This window comes from Ischnura elegans, chromosome X (genome assembly GCF_921293095.1).
Source record: "Ischnura elegans chromosome X, ioIscEleg1.1, whole genome shotgun sequence".
In the NCBI taxonomy this organism is placed as follows: Eukaryota; Metazoa; Arthropoda; class Insecta; order Odonata; family Coenagrionidae; genus Ischnura; species Ischnura elegans.
Genome location: NC_060259.1, coordinates 96,855,978 through 96,870,232, shown reverse-complemented (window position 1 = coordinate 96,870,232; position 14,255 = coordinate 96,855,978). Strand labels below are relative to the sequence as shown.

Here is a 14,255-nt window from a genome sequence, read left to right as displayed (position 1 = left end):
GTGCATTTGATTGTGGCTGTTTGAAATTTGAAAAAGTAGCGACATGATCTAAAATCCTTTCAAAGTCGTGAAAAACAATCGCAAAAAAAGTCAAAAACATTAAAATTCGCGAAAAGCGGCAAAATTTCGCGTTCGCGAAAATCACGGAGCCGCAGCCATTACCAATCTCTAGTTAAAGGGAATATTATTCCTATGAATATGTACGCCGCATCACAGGAAAACTTGAGTGCCAAATGGTAGAAAAGACAAAAATTGATGAATGTCCATGTGTTGACGATAGATTAGTGGCGCGATAATAGAATTTTAGTAAAAATGGAAAAAAATCATTACTCAGATTACGTTACAGAATATTAGCAAATATGAGCCAAATTTGGAGCGAAATGCTAGAATAAAAATCACGAAACTAACGAAAATTAAATTAACTACATCCCTTAGACGATAAGTTCAAAATTACTAGCATCAAAATAAAGCTCCGTAATTCTACATCGAAAATAGACTCCAATGTCATTCAGTTTTGCCACGATTCAGTGAATCGTTGAGTCGCAAAATCGCTCATTTTTATTCCAAAGTTATTCGCCACATTTATTATTTGGAAAGTCCCACCAAATACGCATGAAATGATTAATCAAAGAAGTCAATACAATCAAAAACCCATTAAAAAAGAAAATATCATAAATGCTGGACATTTACGATCACAATTCGAGACGCATAAATTCAGGATGCCATGAGTGTTGTCGCATAATAAAACGACACCCGCGACACTAATGATCGGAACACTCGAGAGGCGGCTTAGATTCCTCCTACAGCTTGGGGAGGAAGTATTTCTCATTATCGCTCCGCCCTCAGACAAAAACAAATAGCCTGACATTATATGCGTATCCCGAGGCCGACGATGTCCAGATGTGCCTCCGGCGCCTCCTCCTCTGGAGAAAATGTCTCGGTGAAGGGCAAGGGGAGTGTAGGCGAATGGAAGAGGGCAGGAGAAAAGATTGAGAGAGTGGACAAGAGATGGCTCCGGGGCCAAGACTGCAGCGGACACATAAAGAAAAAGTCATGGCAGTTGGAGAACAGCATTACCCGAAGATAGAACAAAAAATGGAAGCAGGCAAGAGCGAAGGAAAAAAATTCGCCACTTTTCTCGATAGGCCCTAAATATACGAAATATACTAAGTACATAATATACTAGGCAACATGGATAATAAATCGGCAGACCCTGGCCTCCCTTGGAGTGTAAAAATGCATGATCTTTGAGTATTACTTGGCCCGTAGATACATCTTCGATCTCACTCGTCTTTCTATCCTATAAATACATTTATTCACTGGAATGCTGATAGTTTTTACAATTGAAATTAGTGCACTTTCACTAATTATTCATCAATTCACGAAAAAAAGAGAAGAAAATAGATAAATACTTCTTAGAGACATATATTTTGCAAATATATTCACAGATTTCATGTAAACCACTCTTTTGGCACAGCTGGTTGAGTTCGCGGGAGATACTATACGGATGCTAATAGCCAACGATCATTCTATCCTGTTTTTGTATCACTGATACATAAATTTTTCTTAAGCTTTGCGCAATATATGACTTAAGCTCCCAATAAAATATTAATGAATGATTTCATCATTCTTTATCAAAACTTTCTTGCTTGACGTTCAGCAAAAAATGTAAAGCATAATTGCATGCATTTTATCCATAAACAAAAAAGAATTAGTTATTCCTAGCAAGAATTAGTTATTCCTATTCATGGACAGCAATCAGCGCAATTCGAATGGAAATGATATTGCATTTTAAACTCACTCACCAATAACATATCAATCACCGGTACCAACTCAATATTTGATATCTGATGATACATCTTTTATTTCAAATTTAAAGCAAAGAATAGGATATCATACGTCTGTACGTAAAAAAAGAATGTTAATCTATGCAACCGTTCGGAACTTCATTATTCAGAATCTGCAGCATCTCAGCCTCCATCGTTAGTTATAACTATTACTGTGACTGATTGAAATAGACACTGAAAATGCCGACTTGAAAGAAAAATGTGTGATTTTTTTTATTTTAAAACATGGTTTTCTGAATACCACATACGGCAAAAGAAAATCGATACAAAGAAATGGAATTTTTATTTATTCCCCCGACCGATAAAATATGTCCAGCCCTTAATCTTGAGTGAAAGTACTCGCAAAAAATCAAACAATGAAACCGCTACACTACATGCGAAGCATCAGGAAGGGGGACCTGAGAGCCAGATACAACAAATTAGATGTTATAAAAACATTCGCATTGAAAAATTATAAAAATGTGTTGATTTCCATGGTGATCGGTGAAACTGTTTCAGAGCCTATTGATCTCGGATGTAAAAAAAATCCTCCTTTAGAAATATGATGTGATTAATCCATTACCTTACCAGTGCAGACAAACACAATTTGCCTTTAATATCATTCAAACTTCTCAAGCTAAAACTCATTATCTGAGCTTACGTCTTGCTTTATAGGAATACAGATGGTGATGATAAAATAAAGAATAATTTACATGTAATAAAAAACTTAATATATCCACGGGACATCAATACAAATAAATTATTCGCCAACATATCGAACGGGAGAATAAACATGAGAATAAAGAACGAATGGTAAACTTCCACACTATTTGATTTAAATGAACACCGACCCGGTTTCGGCACGTAGTGTCATTATCGAAACCGGGTCGGTGTTCATTTCAATAAAATAGGGTGGACGTTTACCATTCGTTCTTTATTCTCGTGGAGTTCAAACATTTCCACCAAGTATCGCCCGAAACTGTAACTTACATTGAAAGGGATCCAGGTGCTCTCACATAAGCAATCTAACCAACTGAAGAGTTTTTTACTATAGGTGTCTTTTCTGTTTCTAACTTAGTTATAAGATTGGTACTTTTGCTATTCATGTGTGTAAATCAAATTCTGCCACCAGGTAATCGACTACTTGCAGCAATATGTAATAACAATAAATAATAATAATATTTTCCGAAAGTAGGGAACGAGATTGCAATGGCTCCGGACTATGATCCACAGCTCGCAAAATGTAAATATGACGATAATGGATGGAAAGAGAATGAAATCGACCAGGGGAATGGAAAATCTGTGACCCGAAGAAATGCCCCCATTTTTGGCGCTATGCTTCTAGGGTTAGCTACAGCACTTTAATACATAAACATACAAGAATCATACATTCGAAATAGCACTATTTCCCAGTCCTACACAATGTGACCACCCTTCCTCCTAATATATATCGCAAAAACGACCATCAGCACAAAAAGAATGGTGGATATGAAATCTGAAAATACATTTGCAAATACATGCATCTCACGAGAATTTATACATTATCTACTGCATTTTTCGTGAGGTACTGACTTCTTAGAGAAATTTCGCTAGTTCCCATTGTCAATGCCTTTTTTCAATAAGCTTCGATCGCATGAACTGCACGAGAGCGTAAACTCACTCTCTGTGTGGTACAATGTAGAAAAGTACAAATACCACCAAATGACTACATTACCAAGAAGTACGAGAGACAGAAAAATAGGGGGGGTATTGGGAGGAAGAACAAACCGTAACAAAATTAGCCAGGTAGAGCGAGAGCTGAAATACGAGAAGAACGATGCTATGATGTAACCAGTTGGAAACACGGAAGAAATAATGATGGTAACCCTTAGCCTAACATTATGATTGAACAATGCTAAGACGAATTCCACAAAGCCTTTCCCTACAGCGTAATGCGAAGTATTTTCAGAAAAAAATACCATAATTTATCCGCGCCGGAATACACCACACTCCATTGTATCCTCTAGTCTATAGCCAATTATCTCGAATCATCAATAGAGGCAATATTAAAGAGCAGGTGAATGTAACCTAACAAAAGTATCCAGCACTTTTGGATCAGTTGATAACGACAGCAAATTGTCCATTCGGCGACATTTTTATTTTTTGTATTCAAATTAATACGAAATACTCCTGTATTGAGAAAAAGCAACTGCTACTGTTTCTTCCTGCAGAACTAGCTGAAATAAAACCCATAATTCACTAAATCTAACGACAGGTCACTATTATGACAAACTATATTTTCAGTGGCAAGTAGTACAATAATTTGAACAAAAAATAATTTGCACAAGTATGGCGCAGTTACAAGCATTATCGCATAAAAAAGTTATATGCTGAACGACAAGAGACCTTATGAAAATTAACCCAGATTTATATTATATACGTTATACTAAAAATAGACGTTATGCAAAAAATATTTATAAAGAACAGTTAGCTGTGTATGAAAGTCTTAATTGCTCATAAGAACAGCATTTAAAAACTTTTTTGGTGCTAAATACGCGTATAACATCAGACGATGGGTTCATAAATATTAATTCTGGCTTATTATACAAGTGGACAGCAGATATTGTCCTGCACACGGATAACCTAGTAAAGGCCCGGGACAGAATTTGCTTGAAATTACTATGACAAGCTGCATAAACTATATGATACCAAACAAAGCCTTCATTTACTCCAAACGTCCGATAAACAGCATTTTCTACCTGAATGACCCTGACTGTTCGCCACGAACAGATATTTTGAACTGTTCTTTTTACTGAACAGGTTCAAAGTGAGCGGTTCATCAAAATGAAGAGTTTAACCCACCTCTACTCGCTACTACCGCCTTAACGCCCCACGCTATTCAGCTCTCCACTTCCCTCAGATCTATAATGATGCTTGGAACTATTCGATTAGGCAGCGGCTTTCCTCATTTTCCTTTAATTTATACAGAGAGTAGAAGAATTTGTTCCGCTCTAAATCCAATGCCTCAGTCGTCAATCGTTACATAATTTAAATTTCAAATAATGGAGATAGTCAACAATTACCTATAATGACATCGCAAAATTTTAGAGTGGGCACCAGACTTCGTATTTTTCATTTATTGTTTAATGCAGAATATTTTATGCTGCCGAAAATCTTATTTCCCCTCCATCCAGGGCCGGCCTTAGGGCAGGGCGACCGCCCAGGGTTCCGCGCTTTGGGGGGCCCCGCGTTCGTGAAAAAAAAATTAAAATATACGATAGTTTTGAATCAAGGTATCATAACGGCGTAATTACGAAGTCTGAATTTGGGAGGGGAACACATACTTAGCCAGAGAGTGGTAGGGATTCAAAATGCTCGAGTTTGTAGATGGGGTATAGAGCTTAATATTTTAAGTGAAGGGCCCCGCATTGAAGGTTCGCCCCTAGCCCCGCACCTGCTAGGGCCGGCTCTGCCTCCACCTATCGGTAAAGGGTTTGTATTCAAAATGTTCGTCAGAGAAAACGATCCTATTTCTGTCAGGAAGATGAAAAAACGTGGAGGTCTTCCCACAAAACTACAATTCCGAACACAAGAGAGTATGCAGGAAAATTCACGAATGATACTAATCATAGTCATCCAAGCATTTCATCATTGGCGGGTGACTCGATTGAGACATCTGAGCACATTTTCACAATCATGGAATAGGGCAATTGATTGTACCATCCAATAAGGGTTGACAAACTTAACTCTCATCTAAAAATCAACTTAGCAAGGATTGAGAAAGAAGAAAGACTGCCTTCACCAGATTTTGAACCAGGTTCTTGGTAACGGCCAGCCACCACAGAAGAACTCCTTAAAGATTAAATCTATAAGATAAAAGGTCTACGATTTTTCTAATATGATCTCTTTTAAGAGATCCACTGATAAAGATATGTGGATTCGGGTTCCAATCAATCCGATCTAATTGAAATTCCACTAAACTCTAGTCAACCTGAATCGAATCGAAAGCGCCGAAACCTGAGATCGGTCGATCACCGGTTTACTTAGGAATGAAGGGCCGAATCAAACTGAGCTTAACTTACAACATGAGGAGTACAAGGATGAGCAAGGCGAAGCCAAAAAGAAAGTTCCTCATTCCAGCAGTCACATGCCATGGGTGCAAAATGAAGTCGACGCGGAGAAGACCAGAAAGCGCCGCCACACGGGCTAATTTTTAAACTAATTTGCGAGGATGGGAAAGGAGGTTGGGTTACTACGACAGAGAGAATGGGGGCTCAAAAGGAGCCCTTCGGGGGTACAACACACCGGGGCAAGGAACCAAGTCAGAGACTTATACACCCGATCACCCTGGGAGGGGTTGATAGATAGATAGATAGAAAGATTATTTATTATTCTAGGACTGATGTCCTCTAAGAACAAACCAATTGGGAGGGTTGGAGAGGAAGGAAAAAGGAAAGAGGCGCCGCCGCGATAGGAGCCCGTCGACGCCTCTGGGGTAGGATATGTTCGGAAGGGATGGGACGGAGAAAAACACCTCAACGCTGGAGAGGCGAAGAGGGCCCAACTAAATAGCGAAACCAGGCAAAGCCATTAATGTGCCAGCGATTTTAGAGGACCATCCTATAAGATGAATAACCCAACGATCAAATCGCTAGATGGACTCCACCCCTCCCCCAGAGGGCTATTGATTGAGCCTCGGCGATGAGAATTCAATCACAGCAACTGTAAAAGGGTTCCGAAGAGTCGCCGGTGCGACGCAACCAAAAACAAGACTCCTTTCCGGCAAATCTCCACTGAAATTTCCGCTAGGGGACAGACCCTTCATCCCCTCCACAGATGACTTCCTCATCATGTTCAGGGTTGATGGTCATCCGGAATGGGATTCCAACATCACCGTGAAACTTAAAAATGATCTCGTGTCTCCGGCCGAAATCATCATTACTTCAATTTACACTCCAACCACTTACCCTTTACGCTTAATTTCGGCCGGAACGACGTTCCGGCACCTCTCGGAGAAAATTGGGTATTATAATTCGGCGTTGCGCGGGCACTGGCAACAGGTGAACTTAAACAACACATCACATCGTACTCACACACTAGTAGTGTGATGTTGTTAACACGAAACGGGCGCGGGCCTGGGTAATCTTTCTCTCTATTAGGCGGGGGCGGCGGCTTATATTTGAAAATCAAAAGAACCATGTAAATAATACCTTCGTATAAGAATGGCGCTCGCTTCGATAATTGCTGTTTTACTGCCATGAATTCCCTGGAGATGTCCTAAAGGATGAGGGAATGCCGTCTACAGCAATGATGACAGAAAAGGATTGAAGGGGAGTCTGAAAAGATGAACCACACCCTGAACACACTTTCCACGCTGCAAATCGGCGCTTTCAATGAGTGACACTGAGAGGTCATTTCCCGCCTCTTCCCCGAGTGTACGCGCTTCTAGAATCTCTCTGGATACATAGTTATCCGCAGAATTGGCAATATTTCAACTCTAAAGCGCAAACCACGTTTCGCTCCCTAGCGGAGAGTAGGATGGGAATTCCAATTAAGCGAAGAGTCAAACGTAGGTTCGACTAGTGGAAGGTTACACGGGATTTCCACCGGGTCAGGTTCTCCAACTCCATCTCGGCCGACGTTTCGATGAACGAGTCGTCCATCGTCATCAGGGCATGACTAATTTAAGGTTCTTTCATTCGCATTTAAGGTTCATCATTTCGTAGGTTGGACTAATTTAAGCGTGATTCGTACAGCGTCAAAGGTAATAAAGGGCATTCATTGACTATGCATTTAATTCAGGCCTGCGTGTACATTAAAATAAATCGAATTGTTGAGCTGACGAAGGTGCGAAATAAATACTTAAACACAGTCGGGAGGTTAAGCTCTTGAAACCAAGAAATGCATTGTTCAAACAGCCCATACAATACTCAATCCTAAAAAACCTTTATATATACTCATTCATAACAGGAAGGGGATGCACAATGTCTTAATTTAACGCAAAACATTGGATGGAAAACCATTGAGGGGAACATTAATCCACAAAAATACATCATCATTAAACATATGCCTCTCATCTCAGTAATTTTGTTCCCAAAGAAATTATTCCATGGTTTATAGATTCCCTTACTTTCAGCCGCAGGTATTTTTGCCAGCTCTGAGGATATCTCGCCGACACATGTTTAGATTTATGCTTTCCTGCCCTGCTGCGATAATGATACGAGATATTGCGAGGAAAACGGAGTTGCAACCAACTGGACCCCCGCTAAGACGCCTCACAACACGGATATGATGAAAGATGAGGATACACCCCAGAAAAATAAGGTCTTTGGACCCTTTACCCATGCGAGCCGACAGCCCTACCAATCCACAGGAAATGCGGGACGCCAAAGTGGTGTATAGGGTGATTCAATCTCGGCAATATGCGCGTAAAAAAAGGGGGTAAAACTATATTCGCGGCCCAACAATGTGACCCTTTCATGGCAGACCTGTCTCGGTTTTCGGGAAACTAAGTCATGAGAAAAAATTCATAAAAATGACGGGAAAAAATACTTCTAAATTGGGTTTAAATTTCAAAGCATAAGTACAAGCATAGGTACACATGAAACACAACTGCCTTCAATTGAATGGAAAAAGACTCACGTCGAAAGAAAAAAATCAAAGCGGTACAGGGACCACAGCTAACATTTCAAACGCCACAACAGATAAAAACCCACAGACTTAAAGAAAACTGGGAAAGAACACGTCCAAATATAATATTGGTTATTTTCCTTCATCTTAATTATAATTAAAATAATACTTAAACATACAACCCACAACTAAATGCACTTAGAATTTTAGTGGTACTTCACAATTTTATTATTTGCTTGAGGTAGACATTCTGTCACGAAGGAAAGTCCTTTAAAAAATTACCAAACACGAAATGTACAAAAAACAATAATTAATGGGACCTTTTTCAATTATGCTTTCACGAAACAGCCACAAAAAATCAAAAGGCAGATTTAAAATCATTTTTAAATTATAACAACACAAAATTGACCAGGAACCCTTTACAACACCGCTGACCGTAAAATGCAAGAGGGCGATATCAGAACGAAAGACTTAATAATAGGCACATATTGACCGAAAATATGGGCAAGAATGTCAAAATATGACACGTGTATTCCAGCTCTACTCGACGACTGGACTCGAGATGCAAGCTGTGCCCTAAGTTCATAACTTCAATTTTTGGCATATTAACATTCTCATGGAATTGGCAACCGAACATTAATTTCCACGATTTTTCGTTTCTGAATTAATTGAAGGATCATTCTGGTCAGGTTATCGGAGAAACAACATCATATTTCCTAATCAGTATTATTTGGCGATCCTCTTCATTCTATCTCCTAGCTCTATATTCTAGCTCCTCCGCGGCGGCCCGATCGTCGAGAATCGCGCATTTTTCAATCTTGATCACCGCGTTTGTAACGAAACCTTCATGAAGTCTACAAGAAAGAATGGATACTCTCTTCTAATATGCAAAGACCTAAGGAAGAAAGCATGAACATAATGGAAAGAATATTCTTAATAACGAAAACATCGATGGTTACATATTTCTTACGAGCAAACGAGAGCGTTATGTCTTTCGTTAAGATGAGTAAATACGACCCCGATCGAGTCTTTCACTTTGGCTTGGCTCACGCAATCGGAGACGAGACTACACGAGTGAACGGCTGAAAATTATGAGAAAGACCTCAATTTGAGTTTCCACCAGCCCTTCTACGCATTGAAATTAAAGACGCATGTCTAACCAACGATTTTCAATAAATAATTATTCTCGCGTATCTTATATTGTACTGATAACGATCTTCACTAACAATATCGTACCAAAGTGAATACATGAAAGCCGAATAAAATAAAAACTAAAATTCTATAAAAATGGACAATCTTCTCGCCCACTACGAGATTCCTTATTCAGTCAGAATCTTCATGAAAACATACTGAAAAACGTACAAGAGGTCCGCTGAAAGCCTGCTACCGAAAATCGGCGCTAAAATGAACAATATCTTGTAATGACCGAACGGTTGGCGCTGGGGTGCTTAAAATTTTCGGAACACCGAAATTTTGCGCCCCAGCGCCCAAGTTAAGCAGCAAGAATGGACATCCGGCCCGTCTTCAGCGACAAAATTCGCCGAAATAGTTTACCCCCTTACGTGAACGAATAACACAATCTCGACCAGAAGTATTTTTTTCGCGATGAATTACTCATTTAAAACAAACATTATCATTTTGAAACTATCAGGGTATATAGAGTAGAACTTAGTCAATATGTCAGTATCACAAATGTTAAAATTTGATAGAAAAGACTTAGATGAAAATTTTATTCTTTGAGATACTGGCAAATTTTGACAATGATTTACACTCTACAATATGTATACCCTCAAAATTTCGAGACGATAACGTACGTTTTAAACGAGTCCTGAATAAATACCGGTCATGCGGGAGTGGGCCTAATTTATGTCCCGAGTCCATGGTTGCATCCTGAAATTAAAGCATTTCTTCTCTAATGAATCCGTCACGATGCTGACACATTTCAGTGACTTCGCAGCAACGTGGTCGGCCGATAAGGGATGATTCCCATCCCACACCCGCAGTCTTTTCACATCGAGCTGGCCCGGATGTGCGGCTCCACAGCCTTGAAGAACCCGAAAAAATAAACAAATGGAGTTTAGGACTTCCCATCAGCCACAAACCACTGGGTCTCCCGCGGATTTAATTATTTTTCCTGAGGAGCGCTGAACTAGTGCTCGAGGGAAGGGGCCAATAAGACTGGGCCCGCTCAGGGAATCGCAACTTGAAACCCATCAAGTGTCACTCCGAAGCTTTCGATCCAAGTTTCATGAGCAAGAATAGACAGCAATTCAGTAATCTGCCAACCGGAAGTCTCATGCTATCAGTTCCCGAGTGGGTTGAGGGTCTTGTTCATCCACTATGTTGGATGAACATGTTCTGAATATGCGTTGAGTGAAGAAGGATTTGGTTCTTTCCCGGCGAATGCTGTTGATGAAATCTTCTCGGGAAATCAGCCGGGTGATGATGGCCATTGCTGCCAACGTTTCGATGGCAGCAATGGCCATCATCACCCGGCTGATTTCCCGAGAAGATTTCATCAACATGCGTTGAGTGAGTTTCGAAGTCCCTTCTCTCTCATTCCCGGAATTAGTAACATCATGGAAATTAATACCATGACTATTATAAATACTTTTTAAAACTAAACACAGTAATTCAACGGCATTATAGCTACGCAAGAAAGCAACAGAACGCACTAAAGTTTGCACTGCACCGCGAGATTTTTTCCTCACAGGAGCGATAGCATTGTACCTTTCTGCGTCGAGCAAAACCATCTGCAGAAAGCATACGATAACAAAACAAAAATTTACTTCGAATTTCAACTCGATACATTTTCCTCCTATGGTATATTTTCGAGAAATAAATATTGCGTATGAGAATGGAAAAAATACACAAATATTTATCACGAGTCATTGTTTTGATATTCACAGATTATCCTAAATAATAAAAATAGAAAGATGACAGTTGATCCTCTTGTCGATTAAAATATCAGCAGTTCCAATCAAAGATGCGTACAGAAAGGGGGTTTGGGATTGAAATACCTAGTGAAGTCAGATGGGGTTCAATCGAGATCTAATGACATTAGAAACTGATAGTCGAAAAAATCGAGGTACTCGCTTAAATAATTTATGTAAAATAATTAAATATCTAATAATATAACATTAAAATTTTACCTTACGCAAACATTTATAAATTAACTTCCTTTGGAGCATAATGATGGTCAGTGAACATCTCTTACCCTCTCCCCCCAGACTCCTTTCCCTCCAATGCAAACAAAAAATGCGTTAGAGACCACTGCTACGGCAAAAGAATGTATATATTGAATGGAAAATATAGTCCCAATAAAAAGGAAATACTAAATTCCCAGTAATAAATAACCGATAGCGATATATTTCTCTATTGATATTATCATAATCGAGAATTAGCAAAAATCGGGCTAAAAATACGACTTTCCCTAATTAATAGATAAATCGGTGTCATTAAAATCAAAACCATCAAAACCAATAATAATGCAATAGAGGACACATTCTTAAAACGAAAGGTCGCGAAAAGTATTTCTATTTTTTTCCACTCAAACTCTAGCTTTGGTTTTGGACCATATACTTCTAATGAAGGCAAAAATCACAATCATAAATACTTAATACTCGAAAGCAAAAATGCACAGGGCCCTTTTCCTTAGATATAAAGAAAAGTCAGGATAAATTAGGTGATACGTGATTAAAATGAAAGGAAGACTCTTAGCGAAAGTTCTTTCAATACACCCGAGAATAATAATTAAGTAATGATTGAACGACCTGCACGACCCTTCAGAACGTAAACATAACTCCTTAACTGATTAATATTCTGAAGGCCAAGATGCTGTTTTTGTGGTAAAGAAATACATTATGCTTCTCAGGACCAAAGTGCATTACTTTTCATTTCTCCGCCTCAACACGTCCGATAAGTGAAAATCCTGCCTTCAACACAGGTTGTGAAAGAAATTTTTTTTTAATCTCCTTCACTTTATCACAATGGGTACCTGAATACTTTGAAACAACAACCCATAAATATATGGTGACCACAGATTGTACAGTCCGTAAATACAGAATTTTATAAGTTAAAAGAGGCTGTCTTTTAACGCCTACTAGGACAGTAGTGATGAGCGAATTGGGTATCCACTACAGACAATCTTCAAATCCAACACTTCTGGTAACTATCCACACTCAATAAAGGCCCTTCTTACCTCATCTGGTCAGAGTAAAAGTAAAATTTCACGAAGCCTCGAAGGCAAATCACCTTGGCATACATTCGCACGTGGAACTTGCAATAACTCGTATCTTTTGAAGTCGTTCAATTAACAAACGAAGGCATGAATCCATAAACACTTCTTATGCAAAAAAAAACATAAAAAATAAAACGACGGTATATTCTTAAAATATTCACGAACTAATTTTACAGCCATTTGAATTTGCTTCGGGCTACTTTCTACAACAATATCTAATATCTCCACTGATATCTAATAAATGAAAATCTCTAGACGAGAGCAGAAACAGTTATTTTGAAAATTCTGACTTTAAAACACCTGTAATAGAACCCAATGATCGCTCAAGCTGTCACTCCTACGTACAGGAGTTGACATGTCAAAACTGACAGCAATAAATAATAGCACACGCCCCAAAATGAGTTGTTTCACAGTCAATCAAACTAAGAAGCTAAAGAAGTGAAGTACAAGAGTACAGCTGTAGATTCCAGGTTACACAAGAAAGCTACGACAGAAAGACGAGAGACAGAGACACTACATTTTACAACAACTTCATCAACATAGCCATAAACAAGCCGGCAGATATAATGTTTTTCAATTTTTTTTTGTATTGGCACGGATTAGAGATATAACAATTGACTTTAACGTAGAAAAGTAATCAAGCATTAACAATGTTCAACAAAAGATTTATCAAGGAAAATATACACAGAAACACAACCAAAATAAAGAGAAGAAAACATTTCCAACCTTCAAAATCCCCCGGCGGTTGTCCACTGCACTATCCTCAGGAAACTTTCTCGAGCATTTTAAACAATAAATCCTTTATGGTGCTGCACAGGAACTTAGTTTCAATAATGGCAAAGTCTTTATGTCATAAAAATAAATTTCACGGCCACCTTCCTTACACCACCTTACACCACACAAACACGACGTACGTCAGTATTCGCTGCTGCGGCGCAGCGACAGTGACCCCCAGCGAAAACGAAAGCTACCAAGTGATTTCAGAATTTTCTAGCCGGAGTAGCTCAAAGAGCTCGATAACGCAGGGGGATGGGTCAACGAACACGGCTACGCAGTTCAAGGCATACCTACCAGATGTCTCTTCCGGACGACTACTCAAACGCCAACGTGCACATTGGGATAACCACTTGAAATATGGAGTGGACTTTTGAATCTTTTGAATTACGTCTTTCTCCATTTATTAGACACATTTTTGAGCAGCACGAGACAAATCTTCCAGCTTACTCGAGAATATTATGAATATCGGTTTAAAAATCCATGATATGACTCTATGGTTATAAATACAGTTAATTTTAGGAGCTAATTCTATTAATATATGAGTGAAACTTCGAGATATCATGCTTTCATATTATTTCAAATGCTCAAATTAGAAGAAAAACGCCATTCACTCATGAAAGGGTTATTTTTAAGGCCGAATAATGAGAAATATTGCACTGAAAACGTAATCGCAGAGAAAGAGAGAGGAAACAATATGTGCAAAAAAAACAGATGGAACCTTCGAATTAATAGCTTTAGCATGGATTACTCAATAATATTTTAACTACCAAGGGTTCAAAATAATCTACATAAAAGCAGTAGTA

At 38.9% G+C, this 14,255-nt stretch overlaps 1 protein-coding gene across 1 annotated transcript in view; it reads right to left on the bottom strand.

Annotated features, from left to right (window-relative positions):
- Positions 1-13,644, bottom strand: part of LOC124171821 (FYVE, RhoGEF and PH domain-containing protein 4-like) — a 112,268-nt gene extending 98,624 nt beyond the window's left edge. The window contains exon 1 of the mRNA XM_046551162.1: positions 13,402-13,644. The gene's annotated coding sequence lies outside the window, so the exon portion shown is untranslated. The remainder of the gene's footprint in view (positions 1-13,401) is intronic.
- Between the last annotated feature and the right edge of the window lie 611 nt (positions 13,645-14,255).